The 25,268-nt window shown below is 44.7% G+C and overlaps 1 long non-coding RNA gene across 1 annotated transcript in view; it reads right to left on the bottom strand.

The window, feature by feature from the left end:
- The window catches only part of LOC138301290 (uncharacterized), a 554,538-nt gene that overhangs the window by 16,703 nt on the left and 512,567 nt on the right, over nucleotides 1–25,268 (bottom strand). The window contains exon 4 of the long non-coding RNA XR_011205080.1: nucleotides 6,093–6,160. This is a non-coding gene — a long non-coding RNA (uncharacterized lncRNA). The remainder of the gene's footprint in view (nucleotides 1–6,092; nucleotides 6,161–25,268) is intronic.

The raw sequence follows: 25,268 nt of genomic DNA, 5'->3' as shown, positions 1-25,268 counted from the left end.
GTTAGCGGCAAAAAAAATTACGCTAACCATTGCAACATGCCTTAAGGGAAAATGCCGCTATTGCAGCAAAAGTGCCGCTAGCCCGTTTTGTTGCACATATTACTCACGCAAAACGGGTTATCGATATTTTTTACCGCAGTAGCGTAAAAAAACAATGCACAAGCAAGGGAACACACAAAATCAAACACAAGATGGTAAATGCAGGGCAGGATATAACCCAGGGAGACCCCAACCACCCAAGTACCAGCCAAGAGGGTCCAGCAAAGTCCCAGGAGAAGGAGAAGAGGAAGCACGCTGCCGTAAGATCCTCTCCTTCATTCTGCGCTGCCTACGTGGCTGCTGTGGTGGTGTTCAGGGTTGCTGCGGTGGTAGTGGAGGGACCTCTTGTCGTCACTGACATCTGCGGCTTGTACCAAGCTGGAGCAGTGGCACTTCCATGTTGTCCTAGAGGTTGATAATGCTCCTTATGTGTGTTTTCCTTGAGTGATGGTATGTGGCCTCTCATTAACTCCTGTCTGACCAGGTGTTACATTTTTACGCTAATCTGTTTTAGCTTCATTTTTAGGACCGCCTCCTTACTGTGCGGAGTTTCTGCATAGGGAGGTAAATCTGGCACTGGGGGGACTAGCGTAATTTTTAGGAAGGGAACACCCACCTTGCATATCATTGTCGTAATTTGACGCAAGGTGGGTTGGCGCTTCCTAAAAATGATGCTAACTCACATATTTTGATGCTAGATGGGTCTAGCATCAAAATATAAATATGGAGTTAAGTTAGCACCGCTTTAGCATTAAAATAAAATGACGCTAAGGCGGCGCTAACTTTCCATAAATACTTGCCTAGGTTTTTAGCAATGCATAGGCATACAACTTGAATATGACTGCTGGAACCACTATGTAAACAGTGAAGTCTCTAGAAGAAATTTTTAGGAAAAGCAAACTAATGGGCCACAGACAAAACTGGCGGGCCACATACTTCTGGCAATCGTGAAGAACATGTGCATGAGTATACGGGTAGTGGTGAACACTTCGATGAACCCTTGCTGCCTCACTCAGTATGGTATCAAGACTGGGAAAAAACTCACCTAGCATACATAACTGCTGGAGTCAAGAAAACAGATGATTGCTGTAACACAGACATTTCCACACACAGTACAAATAATAGCACACCAGAAGGCATGAACCTAGCAAAATGAATCGTCCATCTTGGAACATGTGAACCCTGATCCTGGAATCACACGAGTGGCAACTGGAACAGCAGAATGCTAATACTGAAGTTAAATATTGCCTTAAATTATACTAATTGGAAGGACAGAAGATTAAGTGATACTGTGTAATGTCTATAATGAGAGGCATCATCAGAAAGCAATTGAAGAACTGATTGGAAAGGTTTTTTGATACCACAAGATGAGCAGATAAAACATGAAAAAGGGTGGAATGTATCAAGATTTACAAAAAACATCCAGGAGAGATAAATGAGTCCCAGAAACGGATGGTTGCTGCAACACAGACATTCCTAGACACAGTATAAACAATATCCCACTCAGGGACATAAACCTTGCAAAACAAAGCAGCCACCTCGGAACACGTGAACCAAGTATCTGGAGTAAAATGAGAGTCAACTGTCACAGTAGCATGGTAACAATGAAATGAAACAAAGGCACTAACTTAAACAAAATATTCTACTAAAATTAACCTGGCACTCCAAAGATTGAAATGAACTGAAGCAACCTGGATCTCACTCATCTGTTTACAGCATCTGAGCACTTGCACTGTTGCAATGAAACTGACAAAACTGCATTTCCTACATGCACAGAGCACAACAGCAAATAATACAAGGGGGAGGGAGCACACTGCCTGTCATCCCAGCACAGTTCACCCCATTGCATTCTGGTAAATGCAGTATGCTTACTTCAATGTTGCTGAAGTTTTTCACCAAAGTTGGTTCAGGTAGTGCTGTTATTTCTAGACAAGTGTTTCAAGGTTTAGCTCTTCATCAGTAGAAATCAGAAGTAGTAGAGAGCAGAAAATAATCATCTGGGGTTGCTGACATGCTGCCCAAGTATTCACAGGTCACAGTACCACACAGACACAGAGGTGCATCCATTAAATTAAAGTTTTAAACATGAACTTGGAAACGTTAATGACACCAAGTCCCGCCTCAATGACAATGCTATTAGTGAGCTTAGGGTCAAGTCAGTTGTCCTGACACCCTATATGTGGGGTCTATTCTTATTTTACACAGAGCAACATTATAATCTAGTAAATCAAACACAAGAGATTTTGAACAACACACATCCTCATATATTTCAAGGTTTTCTCATATGCAAGAAGGAAACTATTGAGCATGATCAAATAAAATTATTGCTTTGTATCACGCAGTTTAGTCAAATGGTCAAGTAGGGATTGATTCCAGTTTTTTCTGGTTTCACAATGTTTTAATAGAGCCATTATATTGGTATCTTTTTCTTGCTCACGTTTGACATCACAATTTGATGCTTTGTCTTGGTGCATGAGGTTTAACTGTGGATAGCAGACAGAAGCCACATGAAGTCTGCTCATTTTGGGTTCAAGAGAACCTCAAGCTGGACTAGAGCCCAGCATCTACATCATGCTTTCAATGTCTCACACACTTCGATACTTAACTTTAGGGATTTTGTGCCTGAAATAAGCTTAGATGCTGCTGCCAGTGTGATACCTGCTTTCTCGGAGATGAAATCTAGTTAGCGCTACTGCTAACCATCTTGTACATGTGCACTGCTGCCAAATGCTGCATATTGTGTGCGTTTACACACAGGCTTGACTGCTGCTGCAGATGCTGTCAATGTTTTGGGCATGCAAAGGAAGCATACATTGTATCTGGCCAAATTAGTTTGTGTTCTAAGGGTGTGACAGAAGATGGTGTATTTGTTTTTTGTGTGGAAATCATGTTATGTGAGTTAGTCAAGCCTGCACTCATAAACCCCACAGCTATTCTTATACTTGTAACAAATCTGAAATTCTGCCTATTTGTTGTATTTAAGGAGGCGTTAAATGGTGCTCCACAGTACTACATTTGTCCCATGTTTTTGAAGAAAGCTTGCAGTGGCTCTGTAGTATCACACTTCTTTCATATCTTTAAAGGAAGCTTGCACTGTCTGGGCCTGCCTGCGGTACCACACCTGTTCCATGCCTCTGATACAAGCTTCCACAGGCCTTTCAGTATGACACTTTTTCCATGATATTGGAACAAGCTTGCATAGACCCTGCATTACAACACTTGTTCCATGTCATTGAAACACGCTTGCACAGGCCATGCAGTGCCACACTTGTTCCATGTCTTTGATACAAGCTTGCATAGGCCCTCCATTACCACACTTGTTCCATGTATTTGAAGGGAGCTCGTGCTGACCCTTCAGTACCACAATTGTTCCTTGTGTTTCAAGGGAGCTTGTGCTGACCCTGCTGTGCCACACTTGTTTCATGCATTTGAAACAAGCTTGCTCAGGCCCTGCAGTACCACACTTGTTCCATGTCTTTGATATAAGCTTGCACAGGCCATGCATTACCACAATTGTTCCAAGTCTTTGATACAAGCTTGCAAAGGCCATGCACTACCACAATTGTTCCTTGTGTTTCAAGGGAGCACGCGCTGACCCTGCAGTACCACAATTGTTCCTTGTGTTTCAAGGGAGCTTGTGCTGACCCTGCTGTGCCATACTTGTTTCATGCATTTGAAACAAGCTTGCTCAGGCCCTGCAGTACCACACTTGTTCCATGTCTTTGATACAAGCTTGCATAGGCCCTCCATTACCACACTTGTTCCATGTATTTGAAGGGAGCTCGCGCTGACCCTTCAGTACCACAATTGTTCCTTGTGTTTCAAGGGAGCTTGTGCTGACCCTGCTGTGCCATACTTGTTTCATGCATTTGAAACAAGCTTGCTCAGGCCCTGCAGTACCATGCTTGTTCTTTGTCATTGAAGGGAGCTTGCACGTGCCCCGCAATACCACATTTGTTCCACTAATTTGACGTTTGTCTTCGAAGCAGGCTTGAGCTAGCTGGCACTGCTGTACCACACTTGCTCAATGTTAAGTCCAACCAAAAGACTGTTTTATCTGTTTTACCAGCCTCAAGTTTTCTAAAAAAAATAATACATAATCTTGCTTATAAAAAATGTCCTTTGGTTAAGACCATTTCCGTTTTTCATCAGACAGAGTGTCATTCACATAATATTTCTGCCCTTTAGATCAGCATACCTACAGTTGGGCAGTGGATCAGCCCTCCTTAACCATTAGCTTTGTTGCCAATATTTGCTCTCTGCCTCGTAGGCAAACGCTGATCTTTAGGAAGTCGGCGAGTCTGAGTAGAAGTATTTTTCCTGCTTAGTCTGTGATTCTCTGCATGCAGAAGAGTTCAACCTCCTGCAACTTCACACGGGTGCTAATTGAGTAATAAGAGCACCAGCAGCTTTTTTTTGCCATTGCTACTGGACCACAACTTACTTATGAAGAGTGCCAGGAATCACTGCTGCAAGCTTCAAAACCACACCACCATCTTGAAACATTCTGTACACCCTGTCATATTTTACTATTCCCAAATGGCACACCCGTGCAAATCTTTACAGTTTAATTATGTTTATTGAAGCATGTGTCGTCCATATTTAGTTGGCATTTATTTTTTACTTCTTTCTTTACTTGTTTTAGTTTATACTTGCACTACAAAGAAAACCACCCTGTGTGTTTTAGAATGCAAGTGGGACTGTTTTTGGCTGACAAGACTCTTGCCTGCTAATGTCCACAAAGATCACACTCACATAGTCTATACTGCTGGTTCGTGTGTGGCTGACGGCAGATTAAATAACCTCAGTGAAAGTTCAGACTTCATTGTAGCTTACCTCAAAAGCTTAGAATTTCACTAGTGGACCGATGCACCTGATAGTCAACCAGTGGCTCTTAGGCCAGCATCTGTCCCAATTCTGCTCCTTCCTAGTGAGCCGCATACTTGAATGTGAGTATTGTGCTTGTGTGAGCAGAGGACAGTCATCAAATTTTATGAATGCATTATGAGAGGTGTGCCTCTCTGAACACATGATTAGCATTGTGTTTTGTGAGTGATGGGTAAGTGACCTACAATTTGAAGGTTGTGCCTGTGTGAGTGCAGTGTGAGGTATATGCCTGTGTGTGTGCAGCTTGGGAGTGTGCTTATGTGAGGCAACAGTGTGATTGTTGGGGCCCTGCATGTTAGGTCTTTGTGTGCACGCACTTTACAAGGGCCAAACCTGTTGGCTTTGGGAATGCCTTTTAGGGTCATTGCTTTGACTTGTACAATTTCGGTGCATGGAGTGGAAATACAACAGTGTGTATGAGAATGGTAGTGAATTTTGATATGGATATGGCAGATGCAGACTATGTTAAAGGAGGTTGAGGAGTGTCAGGGCAGCTGACAGACTGAGACACATCCTAGCGAGGGAGCTCAGTTACTCTGCTTGCACTAGGGTGTATGGCAACATAGCTATGCCACTGCATGAAGGAGAAGACACAAGAGTTTCATATTCTCTGCAATGGGCTACAAAATCCCACCCCACCGCTTGTCTTTCTAGGACACCAAGTCATTTTAGACATCCAGAGCAGGAATCCTCTGAATCTTTATGTGTCCTGTATTCCCTTTATTCAGTTTAGCTCACAGTGTACTTCTCACCAAACAAAATCTCTTCAAGCAAACATTGTGGCTTCTGCCATTATGTCAACAATATTTATGTTACACAACAGACATTATCTTCACCCTAGGCACTCATTCCACTACACCACACCACTGTGTTTCAATCACAGGAATGAGGACACATCTGGAGAACTCAGACCTAATAAATATTGAAACAAGTGGATTTCTTCTGCCATCACCTTTGTGTCCCACCTACATCACATGTCATCAGGTTTCTTAGTAATGCAATTCTTCTACATTTAAATAATTTTTTGGTAGGGAAGACTACTATTGCCACAATGAGAACACTTTCAAACAAATGCAATATCATCACTTTTCCATATAATAATCCTGGTACAACTAACATAGCTGCATTTTAACCCATCATTACCCGGAGTGTGGGGAACTGCTCACCTGCTGCGAGGCTCAAGAATGCAACTACGCTCCCACGCTGTGCCGACGTTGACGTCTGTTTGGCTTGTCTGACAGGACACAAAATACGTGATCAATTTAGGACTCAAAAAAGGGAAGCCTTTGATTTGTCAACATTATATGAGGCTAATGCGTTTGGACTATGATCTCAATCTTTCTGTCTCTTTAACTAAGCTTCACCAGAACTCAACATCACGGGGCACAATATATGCATATCCGTAAGAGGGATGTCTTTCATTCATTTTTCAGAAAAGCACTCTCATGTTAGTGTTGTTCTTCCATTCCCAAATCCTTTGTTGGTTCTCCATTTACAAAGGAGACCCCAGGTTCTTGTCTTGCGGAGACCCTTAAGCTACATGGGTTGAAATTCGTGGACAGTCCTTTGCAGGGGTGAAGAATCCTATCTATCTAAGCAAAGGGTCACTGTTAAATAAAAGAAGACTGACTCTCTTTGGATCAACACAATGAAAGTGCCCCAAAGGACTTTCTTCAATCAACCCTCCAAACATACCTAAAATACATGGTAACATTCTAATTGCACTACAACTATTCGTTCTCACTTTATATAAATGTCGATTGACTGGTTTCAGTTTTAATCTACGAACCGTCAACATTTGTGCTGTCTGAATTGACTCATGTTACACATGATTGCCTATTAACCACACTCACTCACTGATGACAGTCTTTCTTCTATGTATGTATGTGGTATTTTTATAGCGCAAACCTAGCCAATAGGGTGGGTGCGGAGCGCTGTACAGGGTCAATGTCAAGCATAAGGTGAATGAGCGATAAGAGAGGAGGCTGGTGTGTGGACTGATAATACATAGTGATTGTTAGAAATGGGGTCTCTAGTTGGCAGTCGGTTTGCACCCTGTCCGAGTAGGGACCCTCACTCTAGTCAGGATAAGGGAGATACACGTTCAGATAACCCCTGCTCACCCCCTTGGTAGCTTGGCACGAGGCTTATCTCAGGCACAATGTAAAGCATTTGCACAGAACACACAGTAATAAGTGAAAACACTACAAAAGGACACCACACCAGTTTTAGAAAAGTAGCCAATATTTATCTATGTAAAAAAGACCAAATATGATAAAAATCCAACATACAATAATTAAGATACAAATTTTGCAACAATTACTTAAAAAGACAGTTCCTTGAAGTCAATAGCTCCATCTGGGCTATCATTGCGTCGTGAACAACAAATCCAACAGTTCAGGCTGGCCGCGGCCTTGCGTGCCAGCTACAGTGTCAGGAAGACCCACAAACAGTATCTTGGGAATGCAGGGCATCGTGATCCTTGCGATGAGGTCCGGTGTGCGGCGGCGCAGTGTCAGTTCTGGAGGTCGGTGCAGAGGTCGTCAGGCCCTTGAAGTCACACTCGTTGTGGATCAAACTCCAGGCTGATGGCGTGGATGCCATCGGAGCTGCGGTGCGAAACAGGACAATGTGACTTGCGGTGCCCACAGCTCACAGTGCCAGCAGCAGATCGGTGATGGCGTCCAGCGGCGTCGGTGAGACCAGGGCTGCGGTGTGAAGTGGGGCGGTGTGGCGGGCAGTGTCACCAGATCACAGTACAGGCAGCGGAGGCGTGGTTGCTGAAGCACTGTCGTCGGTAGGCCCGGTTCGGTGGTGCGGGATGGGCTCCGTGCAGCATCCACGGGTCGGGGTGCAGACAGGGATGCCTGGTGATTACACTGGAATCAATGGTGCTGGTGCTGGTGGACCAGGGCTGCGGTGTGGGACGGGACGATGCTTTGTGTACCTCACAAGCGATGTCCACAGGCCATGGTGCAGGCAGCGGCGTCTGTGTCAGCAGGAACATCGTCGTCAGGGATACCCAGGCTGCCAAGTGAGCAAGGCGATGCTGGAGTGCGGGACCCACAGGTCATGGTGCAAGCAGCGGTGCAGTGGCGGCATCAGAGGGCGGCGGCAGTGAGACCAGGGTTGCAGTGTGAAGTGGGGTGGTGTGGCTCCGTGCGGCGTTGGCAGGTCATGGTGCTGGCCAGCAGTGGCGTTGGCAGTGTTGCAGTGGTTTTTCTTCTTGAACAGCACAAAACACACAATTACCAGTGCTGTAGGCAGATGAAACTGAAGTCTTTGGTGTCCCTGAGACATCTAACAGGAGGCAAGCTCTACTCTAAGCCCTTGGAGAACTCTCTCAAGTAGGATACACAGCAAAGTTCACCCTTTGCTCTCTTTTAAGGCAGAAGCAGCAACTGCAGGCCAGTCCAGCAAAGCAACATAGCAAAGGGACAGTACCTCTCCCCCAGCTCTTCTCTGTGGCAGAGGTTCCTATTGATCCAGAACGATTCTCCAAGTCTCGGGTTTTGGGTACACTACTCATACCTTTTTCTGCCTTTGAAGTAGGCATACTTCAAAGGAACGTCTCTGTTGTTCACAAGATCCTGCCTTGCCCAGGCATGGCCCTAGACACACTCCGGGGGGGGGGGGTGGAGACTGCATTGTGTGAGGGCAGGCACAGCCCTTTCAGGTGTAAGTGACCACTCCTCCTTCCACTCTAGCCCAGATAGCCCATCAGGATATGGAGGCCACAGCCCAGCTCCATTTGTGTCACTGTCTAGAAGGAATTCACAGCAGCCCAACTGTCAGTCTGACCCAGATGTGGAATACACAAGCAGGCAGAGGCACAGAAAGGTCTAAGCAAGAAAAGGCCCACTTCCTAAAAGTGGCGTTTTCAAACAAACAATTTAAAAACCAACTTTACCAAAAGATGTATTTTTAAATTGTGAGTTCAGAGACCCCAAACTCCAAATTTCTATCTGCTCTCAAGGAGAAACTGCACCTTAAGGAAAATTAAAGGCAGCCCCCATGTTAACCTATGAGAGAGATAGGCCTTGCAACAGTTACAACCAAATTTGGCAGTATTTCACTGTTAGGACATGTAAAACACACCATTACATGTCCCACCTTTAACATACACTGCACCCTGCCCTTGGTGCTACCTAGGGCCAACCTTAGGGGTGCCGTACATGTAGTAAAAGGGAAGGATGCAAGTGGGTACACTTGCCAGGTCGAATTGGCAGTGCAAGACTGCAGACACCGACTCTGCAGTGGCAGGTCTGAGACATGTTTAAAGGGCTACTTATGTGGGTGGCACAATCAGTGCTGTAGGCCCACTAGTAACATTTGATTTACAGGCCCTGGGCACCTCTAGTGCACTTTACTAGGGACTTACTAGTAAATCAAATATGCCAATCATGGATAAACCAATCAACAATACAATTTATATAGGGAGCCCATGCACTTTAGCACTGAATAAAGTGTTAAAGCTCACAGAGACAATAAACCAGCAAAAACAGAGTCCAGTATACCATAAAAACAGGTCAGAAGGCAAAAAGACAGGGGAGGTTGTGTTTTTTTAACAAGGTGCATCTTCAAGGGCCTTAGAGAAGATATACTCTGTGCCAAAAGCAGGATAAGTGAATGGTGCAGCCTGCCCCTCCACCAGCCACAGAAATGCCACCTTTGTGTGTGAAGGCCTGATGTTTCATGAAACATATGGAAGACAGAAGATAAAAGAAATCCAATGGCCTGATATAGAATTTAGCAGATGAAATATCCCGCCTGCCTAGTACGATCCCGATAGCACATAATGGGATCATAAAACAGCAGACGGGATATCTGTTATATTTATGACGGGGTAGCCCCCTCCACCAAGTTCTAAATCAGGCCCCAAGTCTTCTCTTTATTCAATACTTACAAAAATATACCTGTTGCATGAGTTTGTTGGATTGGGTGGGAAGCAGCACGGAGCACGCGGGAATGTGGGTAAGTGAGTGGGGAAGCAGCACATCAGAGAGGACGGAAGCAGCAGGGCACGTAAAGAGATATACTCTCAGGGAGGGCTCAGAGAGCACCAGGGGAGGTACAAACACAGGAAGAGGAAGAAGGAAACCCATCAAATATGATGGAAGCAAATGATATGCACAATTAAGCCATCAAATGATCATCAGTGGGCTGACCAAAGCCCACACACAGTATTGGCATTGTATGCAATAGATCTTTAATGGGAGTGCCACAAAGTAAAAAAATCTGTTTAATAATGCATACCTTATAGTAACACAAGCAGCATTATGATTATCCACTCTTATCACAGTAATTTGTGTGTATAACCACGAAGGAGCAGTTTCAGTGATCCTTTGAAAATTGAATACATGGTTGAACCATACTTTCACATTATGGGCAGGTCTTTAATTTTAGCTTGCATGGTGGATGTGTTACCAAGAGCTCAGTTTTTGTTCTGAAAGCAATCTCTTGACCTGCCAGCCCTGCCTCCTGCCATTTTCATTTAGGGGCCCAGGCATTAATATAGGGGTACAGAGCCCTTCTAGAACTACTCCCCCTCCGTGGCTACTGTTGTATGCTAAAGGTTTGTTAACCTAACCCCAAACTTTGTGGCATTTCCATATCAGTTGCTCAAAAGGGTGATAAAGGGAATTGTTTGCACATGCCTGGAGGAGGGACACCCCTTTTGACACACACAAGAAGAATAGACTTTGGTCCCTTCCACAATACCCCTGACGTTGGGGACGCTCCTGTGTTTCATTTCAGATGGCCACACAAACCACTTTTGACTCTGAGCCAGCATTGCTAGGCTGAATAGAAGCAAACATCTGTGGGCTGGAGTGGGTTTCCATTATTCATCATTCAATGTCATTACTGCTCTTAGGAAGCCGGTATGACCTCGAGGTAACGCCTGAAAGCTAACATGGATTTATTTCTGGCAGAGCCTTTCTACTGTGTCGACTGTATGTAAACACACAGACACCCTCTGCTTTCCATCAGAATGTGCGGCTGGACCCAATGCATGCAAATCCCATCATTTCATAATGGGATTTCTGCCCTCGCTACTGAAATCTCTTTTAATATTTACTTTAAAATATATGGAGCACTTTGAGGCAGCGAAGGCCTGTTTGTGATGCATCAGGCCGATGTTGTTAAGCCAAGAGGAATTATTAGTGATTTTTTTCATCCTGGCTGCGGATTTCGAAACCGGTGTTGTATTGATCCGGCACTTCCTGCCTCTTCAAAGGGATTACCGTTTTGGCACTGGAATCACGGGTTTTCTTCTGCTTTGGCCGCTTGTTAAATTGTTTCTTCGGATATTCCATTGGTATGAGACCCCTCCCCCTGCGCTGGGTACCAGTTTGTTTTTTGACACATGACCTCCATTTTGCGCTTCACATGCTATTCTGCAGAAGACAAGACACGAGTACTCACGGTCCGCTGCAGAAGTCATTCAAGCATCAATTGAGCTCTGGCGCTTTGAGGGATATAGAACCTGTCACACACACATTCTGCTGCCACGGTCAATAAGAGCTTAATTTGTGCCGGTGATTGCAGGTGATGGACAGCGGTGCTCATTTTTGGGGTACAGACCTTAAGGATAAATGCATCATTGCAGTGGTTCCCAACCTTTTGACTTCTGTGGACCCCCATTTTATCAATACTGGAGCCCGGGGACCCCCACTGAATCATTATTGGAACAAGGGGACCCCCGAGGAGTCATTACTGATAGCTGTCATTACTGATATTATTAAATGTTTTAAGCAGCCGCGGACCCCCTGAGGAGGCTTCGCGGAGCCCCAGGGGTCCCCGGCCCACAGGTTGGGAACCACTGCATCATTGTATTGGTCACACAACTGGTCAAATTTAAGACCAGTATTTTTATGACAAATATTGAATTTTGTGAACCTGCTTATTTACTAATTGGTGAGCTTGTAAAAGTCTAAATCAGAGTGGGCTGCCATGTGACCTACCAGATTAACATGCATGTGGTAGGTCGCAAATTACAACTCAGTCGGATTGGACACAATCAGAGATGGTGACCTGCAAGTGTCAGCAGAACACCATGTCTGTGATTGCATTTAAATAAAGATTGTTTTTTAACAAGCCCTGTTTACTTGCAGGAAAAGGGCTGTTTTTTGTGTGAATGGGGTCTCATTTACAAAGTTTCAGTGTAGGGCAGCTTTTTGCTGAGCTGCCCTGCGTCAAAACAAAAGGGCAGGAATGCACCATATCTACAAGATACAGTGCATTCCTATCTTTGTCCCCTGAGTTGGCACAGAAGTTGCTGCCATGTGCCAACACAGGCATTCTTGAACCATGGTGCAAGGATGCCTGCGTTGCGGGGATAATTGTTTTTGTGCAGGAAGGGACATTTTCCCACACAAAAACAATCACAAGAGGCGTTTTCCTCCTTCTATGTGTGCTGCAGAATGCAGCATACATAAAAGAGGAAAAAACGGTGAGATATAATGTTATTTCTCCCCACTGTGCCACCCTTATGCCTAGTGTAGGAAACTGACACGTTCAAAGATTTACAGGCCTTGTAAAACTGATAATTTGTCAGATTCAGTGGGTGTTGCATTGGAACACCCTCAGCATCACCCATGGAGCACCCCTTTCACGCAGAGTAATGCATGAAAGGGGGCCAAATCTACAAGGTCATGTAAAGGCACACAAAGTGGCTTTACACGGCCTTGCCAATATGGCGACCCACCGGTGGCTCACAGGCCGCTTGTAAATGACCCCACAGAGTTTTTTTAAAGGTTTCTGTGGGAGTTGGCAGTGGTCCAGCCTACTCCCCCAAAAATCTATTCTCCAATTTGCAAAGGGGAACAAGTTCAAATGGCCATTTCCCTTTTGCAAACGAGTTACCACTTCATCTTTGGTTTACAACTAGAATTATGCCCACCAAACATATACATAGGGTACATGTTGGAAATGGCCTCTCTGCAGGGTCACCCCAAAACGTTTTGCCTTCCTCCTTCTCTTTTTCTGACCTAATTTTTTCTGGTTTTAGGACTCTGCACACGTTACCACTGCCAATCAGTGATAACGTGCATATGCTCTCTCCCTAAAACATGGTAACATTGGTTCATACCCAATGGGCATACTTGATCAACTTGTAAGTCCCTAGTAAAGTGCACTACATGTGCCCAGGGCCTTTAGATTGAATGCTACTAGTGGGCCTGCAGCACTGGTTGTGCTACCCACAGTGGTAGCCCCTTAACCATGTCCCAGGCCTGCCATTGCAAAGCCTGTGTGTACATTTTCACTGCCACTTCGACTTGGCATTTAAAAGTACTTTCCAAGCATTAAACTCCCCTTTTTCTACATATAAGTCACCCCTAAGGTAGGCCCTAGGTAACCCATAGGGCAGGGTGCTGGTTAGGTAAAAGGCAGGACATTTACCTGTGTTTTTTATATGTCGTGGTAATGGAAAACTCCTAAATTTGTTTTCCACTGCAGTAAAGCCTGCTCCTTTCATGGGCTAACATTACGGCTACCCTCATATACTGTTTGACTGGTAGGTTCTGATCAGAAAGGGGTAGACAGGTCATTTCAATATGGTCAGAATGGTAATACAAAATCCTACTGACTGGTGAGGTTGGATTTTATATTACTATTTTAGGAATGCCACTTTTAGAAAGTGAGCATTTCTCTGCACTTAAAATCCTTCTGTGCCTTACAGCCTGTCTCCAATCCACGTCTGGGCTGGGCTGGTTGACAGCTCTATTGTGCATTTCACCCAGACAACCACAAACACAGGATGCTCAGTCACACCTGCACACATCTGCATACTGAATGGGTCTTCCTGGGCTGGAGGGGTGGAGGACCTGACATCTACATTTCAAAGGAGAGTGGCCTGCCCTAACACAATAGACTGCCAACCCCCCTGCTGGGACCCTGGCAGACAGGGTTGTACTGAAAGGGGACCTTGTGCCCTTCAAAACTACTGTTTGAAGTCTCCCCCACTTCAAAGGCACTTTTGGGTATATAAACTGGGTCCCTGACCCTACCAACTTAGACATTTCCTGGGACAAACATTCTGAACCAGATCCTGCAACCTGCAAAGAGGAGCTGCCTGGCTGCCCAAAGGACTCACCTGGACTGCTTTGCTGTGAAGGACTACTGCTTTGTTGTGATGGACTGCTGCCTTGCTGTTGCCCTGCTGCCTTGCTGGCCTCTGGCTTTGCTGAGAAGTGCTTTCCAAGGGCTTGGATTGAGCTTGCCTCCTGTTTCCTGAAGTCTCTGGGCGAACAAGACTTCTTCTCTTCAAAGGAACTCCTTGTGTGGCGAAAATCAATGCACAGCATGCCAGAATCGACGCGCAACCTGCTTAGCAGTGAAAGAATCACCGTATCGCTGCTCCAGAATGACGCAGCCCGGCTCTCCGAGTGGAGATCGAGGCAGCACCAGCGTTGCGACCAGAACTTTTATGCACAGCGCCGGCCATACGACAGAAACTCCACTGCATCGCACACTGGATCGATGCAGCACTTGTGACTTCGCCCAGCATGCCCAGGATTTCCACACATCATCCCTGGGCGTCAAAGGACCCCGCATCGCAGAGAGGATTCAAGCTTGCGTGCCGGAATTCAATGCAAAGTCCTTGGTGCATGGAAAAGAATCAACACATCATCTATGTGCGTCCAGAAATCCGATGCACACCCTCCGTTTTGCACGCATCCCCTCTCCTGCGGCCTCCGTGCGTGTAATTTTGACGCATACCAGGTACTTTGTGCACACAAGACAATTCTTGCTTTTTAAAAACTTAAGACGCTTCTTATAATTTCAAAAGTGATATTTCAACTTGTACTTATCAAATCTTGATCGTTTTGACCTTAATTCATTCAGATAAATATCTTATATTTTTATAAACCTGTGTGGTGTATTGTTGTGGTGGTGTTTTCACTGTGTTATTGCATGATTTATTGCACAAATACTTTACACATTGCCTTCTAAGTTAATCCTGACTGCTCAGTGCCAAGCTACCAGAAGGTGGGCACAGGATAATTTGGATTGTGTGTGACTTAACCTGACTAGGATTGTAGTCCCTACTTGGACAAGGGTCTGCCAACTAGAGACCCCGTTTCTAACAGTACAGGTTTGGTTGTGGAAGGGATGCTCAAAACATGCCCCTTTCAAATTCTGAATGAGTAACCCGGTGGAATCCTAGTAAAAATTCTGACTCCTAAAATGGGATTCATACATAGCAAAACTTGGATTCAGACTGTTTGCAATTATAAAAAAATATAATATTTCTGGCCCGTATTTTTCATCATCAAATTTTAGCCCACAGCAAGAAAGAGAAAGGCAAAAAAGGTAGGAAGAATGAGAAAAAAACATTGACAAAGGGAGAAAGCTGAGATGAACAAGAATATGCAACAGTGAGATAAAAAGACGGGATGTATGATGTGATAGAAGAAAGTGGCATGCGGTACAATCAAGACTAGGCAGCATTGGTGTTGGCAACCCCAGCATTTCCCTAGGAAATCATCCGAAAAACTTTAGGCCCCCTGCTCTTATTTATTTTTTTCTATGTTAAGTAAGGAGCGTAAATTTCAGGATTCGTAGAAGTCAATCCACCAAAATGCCAGTTCTAACAAAAGTGACATTGCTTATTCTTTGGCCCCAAATGATTCTCCTTTGCTGACCTTTTGTCCCATCTGTAAACTGATGATGACTCCTATTTGAACTGGGATAAGCATGAAATACAAGACTCCACACTAAGAGGAACCGCCAAATGGTCGCTCCGCGGTCAGAAGACCGCGGATGCCATTCTGGCTTTCCCGCTGGGCCGGCGGGCGACCGCCAAAAGAGCGCCCGCCGGCCCAGCGGGAAAGGCCCTGCAACAAGGAAGCCGGCTCCGAATGGAGCCGGCGGAGTTGCAGGGGTGCGACGGGTGCAGTTGCACCCGTCGCGATTTTCACTGTCTGCTAAGCAGACAGTGAAAATCTTTATGGGGCCCTGTTAGGGGCCCCCTGGACTGCCCATGCCAATGGCATGGGCAGTGCAGGGGCCCCCAGGGGCCCCACAACACCTGTTCCCGCCATCCTGTTCCTGGCGGTAAAAACCGCCAGAAACAGGATGGCGGGAAGGGGGTCGGAATCTCCATGGCGGCGCAAGATTCAGCCTCTGCAGGGGAAATCCGGCGGGAAACCGCCGGATCCCCTTTTCTGACTGCGGCTTTACCGCCGCGGTCAGAATGGGCTGGGAAGCACCGCCAGCCTGTTGGCGGTGCTTCCGTGGTCCCCGGCCCTGGGGGTCTTGGACCGCCAGGGTCGGAATGACCCCCTAAGCCTTGTCACTTCTTTGGTAAAGGAGGTCTGTGGGCTGTAGTGGAACACTACAAGGCAGAGATGTCTTAAGTAATATCATTTCAGACTATATGTAACTGCAATTATCAATAGAATTATCTCTAAATATTAATGGGAAATCTATAATTTCTGAGAACTGAACACAAGTGAACACGAATATCTCAAAAGTGCATGTGCATTAACACTTTCCCCTATGTATAGAGTAACCATCTCAATCCTATCACTATGTGCCCTTTTGGAAGATGAGCACAGTCCCTAGTTCTGAAGAACTGAAGAAATGTTGAATACCATTAACTTCCTGTTGTTCCATACTCTCAGTATTATATAAACAGACTGGAACACTTACACCTGATATGCAGCGTTCATGAAAATATATATTCATATGCAAATGTCCTCTTAAAAATATGGCCTGTTCCTTTCCAAGGACTTTTAGCAACACACACAGCCCCAGTCTAAAAAGTTGTAATAATTGTAATCTGTGATACAATTGCAAATAAACGTGTAAGGAAAAGTTGAGATTTCAAAGTTCTTGTTCAATAACACATGAGTTCAATTACTTCTGTGTAATCCAAAAAGTCCATGGACCAATCTTTTAGCATGCAACAGGCCTTGGTGTTTGAAATCTGAAATCCGTGGAGCACGATCCTGGCAGCTGCAACACTGTAGCATGATTGCCCAGCAAAGTAGGCCATGAACTACAAGGGAAGTCATCCCTGAAGGTGCAAGCAAGGGCTTGTCTCTCTACACTCTTGAGAGTTCCTGGCCTGCGAATTGGAGTTCCCCGTCAGTGCACTGAGTCCTCTGTACAAGCACATTCCCTGAATCAGTCCAAGCACCCTGTGGTGACATCCATTCACCCCTTCCCTGAAAGGGACTCAGCACGAGCAGTTTTAAGGTGTTACTTCCTCGCACTCAGAGCAGGCTAAGCAGTAAGTGGAACCTACCGCCCCTCTTTAAGGGCGCTACATTAGCAATGGACGGGCTACTATTCACTTACCATAGCACCGGGACCGCTTGGCCTGAAGCATTGAGGGAGCCACACCAAGCAGCCACGGGAGCACCTCAATGGCGGTACATAGCTGCCAAGTGGTCCTGTCATTGAGTGACACATTCAGCCATGCTAGGGTTTTTTATTTAACAGCACTGATGGGATTGTAATTGCATGTTCTTAATATAAAGCATGGGCCTAAAACCACCAGCACCGATGGCGCTCAGGTGTAGAAGCTGCGATGTGAACACCCATACACTACCAGTGTATTGACGGAGCTAATGGGATCTGTATTTGGGAGATCGTGGGACACAGTGTATTAAAAAAACTTTCAAATAGATGTTACTATGCAAACACCTCTGCCTGGCCACACCTCTGACATTGGGAAAGCAGGAGCTGTCACGTAGACTCAATGCAGCAGCAGTAACCATGGCAACAAATGCAAGTTGCAGCCTCAGGGTCTGTAATCGGTGCCACGCAAAGTTCTCTATCTTGGCCTTGCTGGCCTAGTGCCTTCCTCCGGGGTATAGATAACCCATCATACAAACACTCTGCAGCAGTGGTTACCATGGCAACAATAAAGGTTGGATAACCTCATTTCCTGGCCGCTGGACAGACATGTCCTGCAACTTGGATGCCACCTGGCTTTTCTTGGAACAGAACTGAGGCATCATCAGGTACCCTGGCGCTGGTGCAGCACATCCAAATGAAGGAGCCGTTGCACTCCCCTTACACTGGAACTTACTACACATACAGATGGGTCACGCTTGGAGGCTGCTTTATGAGCCAGATGGGCTTCCATGACCAAACCATGAAAGCCCCCTTGGTCCCATTCTACTTCTGAGCTCCTGCAGTGTGTGGCTGGGCTGAACATTTTTGCCAGGGATGATTCTGGTCTCGAGCCCTGCCCTTGCACCATGTAGGCACCCTCCGTGATACTGACTTGTAACCCTACATTTTCTCATTCCTTATTCTGTAAGCAGCAGAATGAATAAAACTCCATTCCTTTATTTTTTTTATGGGTGAAAGGCCATTGGGGCTCATTTGCAACAGATGTTTTTCACTGCTGGAATGTAGGATTTGAGGGACATCATTGTATTGTTTTTTTGGGGTTTCACAAGTAGCACTGGCCAGTGTCAGATCTGGTGGCAGCGGACAGTTAAATGTCGCTTTTAATGTGCAAAGTTTGTGCGGGAAGCATTACTACTGTGTCCCCTCATCTAAGTGACGTCGGCAGGGATCGTATTTCATTATGTACAGATTATTCATCTCCAAACGGATAAAGCGCCAAGAACCCTCTTCTTGTTTATTAATGTGGAAGGGTTGAAAGAGGTCCCTTATGGGTCCGAGTAAAGGACCTAAATATTGAGAGATATCGCTCGTATAATGTTTTTATTGATTAAGTCTTCGTTTTTCACCTGCTTCATCTTCGGGACATGACATAGACAAAGCAAATACATTCATGTTATCAGTGAAGTCACTTTAACAGTATGTATATTTGTCATCATGTTTCCTTACCACATTTCAGACATATATTAAAATGTTCATTTGTGCAGGGATTACATTTGTGTGCAAGCAAAAATAATACGTTATTCTAAAACTCTCATCAAATATTTGGCAATAGTTCATACAGATACATGTTATCGAAGTGAATTGATTTAACTTCTAATTTCTAATCTTTCCTAACGCCACTCCCTCCCCTTGTCATGTTAATTCAAGGGTACTCTGCTAATACATTTAGATCAGCATTACGCTTAAGTACAGATAACCCATCACATTCCCTTCACACTTCAGTAGCATTTCAGAGCATCCCCGAGAGTGCCTGTTCGCACTTCCAGGCATAATCGTTTAATTTGCTTTCTCTTGGTAGCTAGTCTGTTCTTTTACATAAAATAAGAATAGCTGCTTCCCCGGCTACCAAGTGGGTCAAATTCTCTTTAACAATTGTATTTTCCATAGTCTGTTAACGTGCATACCTGACGACAAATATAATCAGAGTTGTAAAGTCGTCTTTTTTGTAATGAGAATCGTCTGTTTGAAAGGCATCAACACTTCGGCCCATATTTATACTTTTTTAGCGCCGCATTTGCGCCATTTTTTGACGCAAAAACGGCGCAAACTTACAAAGTACAATTGTATTTTGTAGGTTTGCGACGTTTTTGCGTCAAAAAGCGTCGCAAATGCGGCGCTAAAAAAGTATAAATATGGTTAATGCATAATAGGAGTGAGGCCTTGCTACTAGTTCTGTGCTGAGTCGAGCATCATTGCGCACGTGCTCTTCATTGTGAATGCACATATGGAGGCTGCCATGTTAGAATGGTGGCACATCCCATCCCTGCATGTATGGGGGCCATTTTTTAGTACAAAACCTGGCCATGTTCCTTGTCAACTTTTTTCACACACGTTCAGTTATACTATGAGCATTAGGAAAGTGCACTATCATTTATAAGGATATCCTGGCGCTGAATAGGTGCATGCGTCTATCCATGCCTAGAGGAGGTTGGTTAATTAAGAAGCCAGGTCTTCAGCTTCTTGTGGAATTCAAGAAGAGAGGCGCCAGCTCTGATGGGGATTTAGAGGTCCTTTTAGGAGTGATGTTCAGGATCGTCCATCCTCCTGGTCTTGTTCTATGTATGCATGGGATGCGTGCGAGTAGGAGGCCTGCTGAGCGGAGGTGGATGGTGGTTGGTAGAAGGAGTTGAGAATGTTCAGATAGGTGGAGCCTGAGATGTTGTTTCTGAATTTGATATGCTCTTTAACCAATGCTGCTTTATCTCCTCTGCTCCAAACGAAACTTTTTTTTGCCTCAGTCTGCCTAAGTTTTTCCTGGCAGTTCTTTCATCAGCTTGTATTGTACTCTCTGCCCTATTCCAGCTCGCTCACCTGTGATTATCCTTTCCGACAAGCTACAAACTGTCTTGCAACACACAGAATGTTCATTGTAGATCACCCCTGATTTTTAGACACTAATTCTATGTACATTTTCTCGACTCAAAGATTCAGCAGGATCCTCAAGCTAGATAGCCTCCTGATCCCCAATATTTATGTTTGCTATTAGCCAAGACTTTGATTTTATCATGCTTAGTTATTGGGGCTTTTAGACTGACCTCGTTGTCCATTGGACTGAGGCATCGTTGACATTTTCTCCCACACACTACATCATACAGCAAGGGGCAATGGGTCACCCAACATCAACCAGTGGCTAGCTTAGCTGTAAGTGAAAACATTGTGGACTTTTAGAAGGAGCACATGTTCACACAAAGTAGTTCCCTTCATTGACAGGGAGTACTGCTACAATGTGTGCTTTATGAGAACAAACAATATGTTTGCTTTTAGCCAATGTTTTTTTTTAGATTTACCAACACTCATCAGCTTTCTCAACAATATAGTTTTGCTGGCACCCATCGCCAGACCCATTCACAATGTTTGTTTTTTATTTCTGTTCCAAACAGTCCTGGTGGTTGTGGGGCTTGAAAGGTTTGGTTTCCAGGCAAGGCACTCCCCTGGTTTTTGACAGTAACAAGATTGCAGCATGTTGGATTTTTGATATATGTGGGCATAATAATTGTGAATATTTTTTGCATTATTTTGTAAATGTTATTACAATTTTGATGAAATGTACTCATGCATAATGTTTCATGCAAAATGTGCTTTTTGGACTACATGTGAACTTGCACTACTGTGAAAATACAAGCTGGCGTGGAACAATCCTGTCTCCTGTCTGACTTGCTGTTACTTGCTGTACTATATAAACGTATTCAACTTTGATATGGATAAAACGATAATGAGGGCATGCATATAATTTCTGAGGATATGCCCTTCAAGGCCGGTTCTCTGCTCTACCCCACTGAACCATTGAGTCTACGAATATACAGGATATAGCCAGACTTCCAGGTTCCATATATAGAAATTGGGTGTATTGTAAATTGTAGACATGCACCCACCGAGCCCGACCCCTACCCTCACCATCTCTTCGACCTTGGAACGGACCCAATCAGCTCGGAACTCACCAGTTTCCTCAACACCTCCATCTCCACAGCAACCTTCCCGGGCAGATAGAAACACGCTGAGGTCAGTTCACCTCTAAAGAAACCCTCTGCTGACCCCAGCGATCTCAAAAACTAACAACCAATCTCCCTGCTCACTTGCCCAGCTAAGGTGCGCAAGAAGGCCATCAACTAACAGTTCACCGAACACCTTGAATATAACCACCTTCTCGATGCCTCACAATCATGATTCCCTACCAACCACAGCACTGAGACCGCAGTGATCGCTGCCACACACAATATCCAAACTCTCCACACTGACCACAGAGAAAGTGTGGCCCTGATCCTCCTCGACCTCTCTGATGCATTCAACATGGTCTCCCACCATACCCTCATCGGCAGACTCTACAACATCAGCATACAGCACAATGCCCTCAAGTGAATTGCCTCTCTTCTTACAGGACGAACACAGAGCATCTGACTGCCTCCCTTCACATCCGCACCCAAGGACATCATATGTGGTGTACCCCAAGGATCATTCCCACCCTCTTCAACGTCTACATGATGACCCCTCTCACAGACATCATCAGATCCCATGGACTCAACATAATCTCCTACGCAGACAACACTCAGCTAATCCTCTTACTCTCCAAGGACCCCTCCAACACCAAACCCAACTTCTGCAATGCCATGACCAACGTCGCCAAATGGATGAGAGGCAACTACCTCAAACTCAACTCCGACAAAACAAGGTATTGATCTTCTGGAAGAACACTTCAATTTGGGACCAAAGCTGGTGGCCAGCAGAACTCGGACCTACACCAACAGACCATGCACGCAACCTGGGCATCATCTTCGACAACAGACTAACCATGAAATGATAAGTCAATGCAGTCACCTCCTCCTCCTTCGACTCCCTTTGCATGCTCTGCAGGATCTTCAGGTAGATCCCAATCAACATCAGAAAGACCGTCACACAGGCCCTTGTAACCAGCCGCCTCAACTATGGCAATGCTCTCTACACCAGAATTTCCACCCAGCTCCTCAGAAGATTTCAGACCATACAGAACACTGCGGCCAGACTCATCCTAGACCTCCCCTAAGCAGACCCTCACCACCCCAGAACCCTCCACTGGCTCTTTATCCAGAAGAGATGACAGTTCAAAATCCTTACACCCACCTACAAAGCTCTAGATGATCAAGGACCATCCTACATCAATCATCGACTGAACTTCCATCAGACTGCGTCCGTCGCAGGTGCTACGCAAGGCAGCTCCTTCTCCTGCATCGCCACCAAGTTCTGGAACCATACCTGCCCCTTCACCTCTGAACAGCACCCTCCCTGAAAGACTTCAGAAAGAAATTCAAGACCAGGTTTTTCAACAGAGACATACACCCTCAGCGTGCAGATACCCCTAGGAGTGAAAGTGTCGCACTATACAAATTCTGATTGATTGATTGATTGAAAAATCCAAAACAGAAAACTGGAGATATGATTTTTTAAGTAGAAATAGCACCAAAAAACACAAGGGGCCTGATTACAACTTTGGAGGAGGTGTTAATCCGTCCCAAAAGTGACGGTAAAGTGACGGATATACCACCAGCCGTATTACGAGTCCATTATATCCTATGGAACTCGTAATACGGCTGGTGGTATATCCGTCACATTTGGGACGGATTAACACCTCCTCCAAAGTTGTAATCAGGCCCAAAGTGTCATTGGTAATCAATGGTCGTTGTATACCGGGATCTAGGTGCAATTTGACACTGATCACGATAGAGTGAGATCAAATACACCAAACAGGTTTGTCCTGGTCAAAGATTTTACCTTCTGATTTAGGACCTAAAATATGGTGGTAAGGTGGTCCTCTGCCAAATTCTGAAATATCTATTGGGCTGGTGGATATTTCTACTATTGAGAGGAATGCAAGATTTTGTTTTGGAAAATACAAAAAAAAACAATGTGCCTCTTACTATGGGAGATAGCATTTTTTTTAATTATACTGACCCTTACCACCAGGGTTTTTCTGCGGTGACAGGCAGTGAAAATTTACCTGTATATCGGCTCATCTAAATTAGGTGGGCGAACATCAGGCCAATCTCTGATGGCCCTTACTCTGTCGGGCCGTGAAAGGTGTGTAACTGGGGTGGAGAAGAAGAAGTTTCCACTGTGGTTACACCAAATGTCAGCCTTCATTGAAATCGGGTGAAAGGACCAATATGTTGGGGAAAGGGTACTCCACCACTGTTGCAACAGAGTACCTTTTCCACCAACATATACATTGGACCTTAGTCTTTCGAGTCCCAGCCGATCACAGAACCACACTAATAAAGGCCCCCAGGACCTCAGGGGTGACACATAGAGACTTAAATGCCAACAGCAGGGTCTGGTCCCAGTCCAGTTACCAGTGGTCACCTGGATACTTCTAGTGAAAAACCTCTTGCAGCTTGCTGTCTCCCTGTAGCCACAGAAAACGCCAGCTAACTGACCCTTGGAGTCCACTTCTTGTTCAAGAGGGGACCAATTAAGTCCTCCGGGGCTCCTCTCAGGTCACAGACAGCAGATTCAGCCCTCTTGTGATCTTCTGTGATTCCAGAAAGTGTTCTGATGTGGCTGCCTATAACTGCCACATTTATGCCTGGCACAAGCTAGTGGGTGGGATGACTCCTGCCTCCTCCCTAACCAATGGGGTAAAGGTTCCTGGGGCCTCACCACTTTTTCATTAGTTTCTATTTGTCTTGCTGCAAACAGGACAAAATGCAATGTGTCAAGGCATTTTCAAGATGGCAAATGTCTTCAGCCACATTAAACTTGGAATCTGAGGGCTGGGGGTGTGTGTATAGGGAGTGGACTATGGTAATCCTAGTGCCCTCCAACTTTTAACATTAAAATCCAGTTTGGAGCAGATACTGTACACCCAACAAACCCAGAGACAGATTCTGGTATGGCAAAAGCAGGGTCCTTCTGCAACCAGACGGTGGATGCACAAGAACAATTGTCTTGGCATCCTGTTCTCTCCCTTTCAATTGTGCCTCAAGTGTTATATGCAAACCCAACATATCTGTCAAGCAGTATTTGACACTCAAGCAGGATTTGACATGGTAGTGTTAAGTTAAAGTAATCAATCTTTTTTCTTTTTATAAATAAACCAAAAACAGACAATACAATATATTGCAGTTAATAAAATAAGATATGTAAAATAAAATATTTAGTCAGCCATGCTTGAAAATGTGTGACTATCAATTGATAAAAATCCTTCCATAAATGACAATGATTTTCTTATTCTCATTGCCATATAAACATGGATCAATACTGCAACACAACATGTCACTGAATTCAGGGATTGATGGAAGAAGGAAGGTAGTTTACATTGATTAAAATTCAGTAATATAAGTTTTTACATTTTTGACCTAGGAATTTATAAAACGGAAAGAAAAACATAAAGTGCATAGTGCTTTGTAACGCATGTCTATCGCTTGCTTGGGCAAGGTGTGCTTTGTCTGTGCCATGCTCTCATTCTTGGGAAGACTAACATAAAATGAATGGTATTTGAATGAAACCTGACAGAATAAATGAATGTTGATGATTTACGTTCATCACAAGATATGGTTGTACACCTTCAGCGAATAAAACTAAAGTATGAGCATGAACTATCTGACTGTAGTGTCAAAATAATGTTCCTCATGTCGACCCTACGTACTCTGGGGTATTCAGTGGATTGATCCCTACCCATTCAGGGCAGCCTACTGTTTCCTCCTGAGGGCATTTCATACCTTTTTCACACCTATTCAAGGCTAATTACTTCCTGGGAAAAGCTGGGGAACTAATACCAATTAGACTATAGAACCATCATAAAAACACAGCGTCACCAATGGGCATTGTTTTTTAATAACTTTTAAAAAGAGTGGTTTAATTGTTTTTCAAATTGGTCCCATTCCTGAGACACAGTATGAATATTTTAATCTGTACTCTTGTTTTCTATAAAGGAAAGCTAGGCCTGCCATAATAAGAATTACTTCTTGTGCCTTGTCACTGAGTGGACATGATAATATTAA

The sequence above is a fragment of the Pleurodeles waltl genome, chromosome 6 (assembly GCF_031143425.1).
Source record: "Pleurodeles waltl isolate 20211129_DDA chromosome 6, aPleWal1.hap1.20221129, whole genome shotgun sequence".
Classification (NCBI taxonomy): Eukaryota; Metazoa; Chordata; class Amphibia; order Caudata; family Salamandridae; genus Pleurodeles; species Pleurodeles waltl.
The sequence above is the reverse complement of the archived record's forward strand: the minus strand, read 5'-3'. Positions and strand labels throughout refer to the sequence as shown.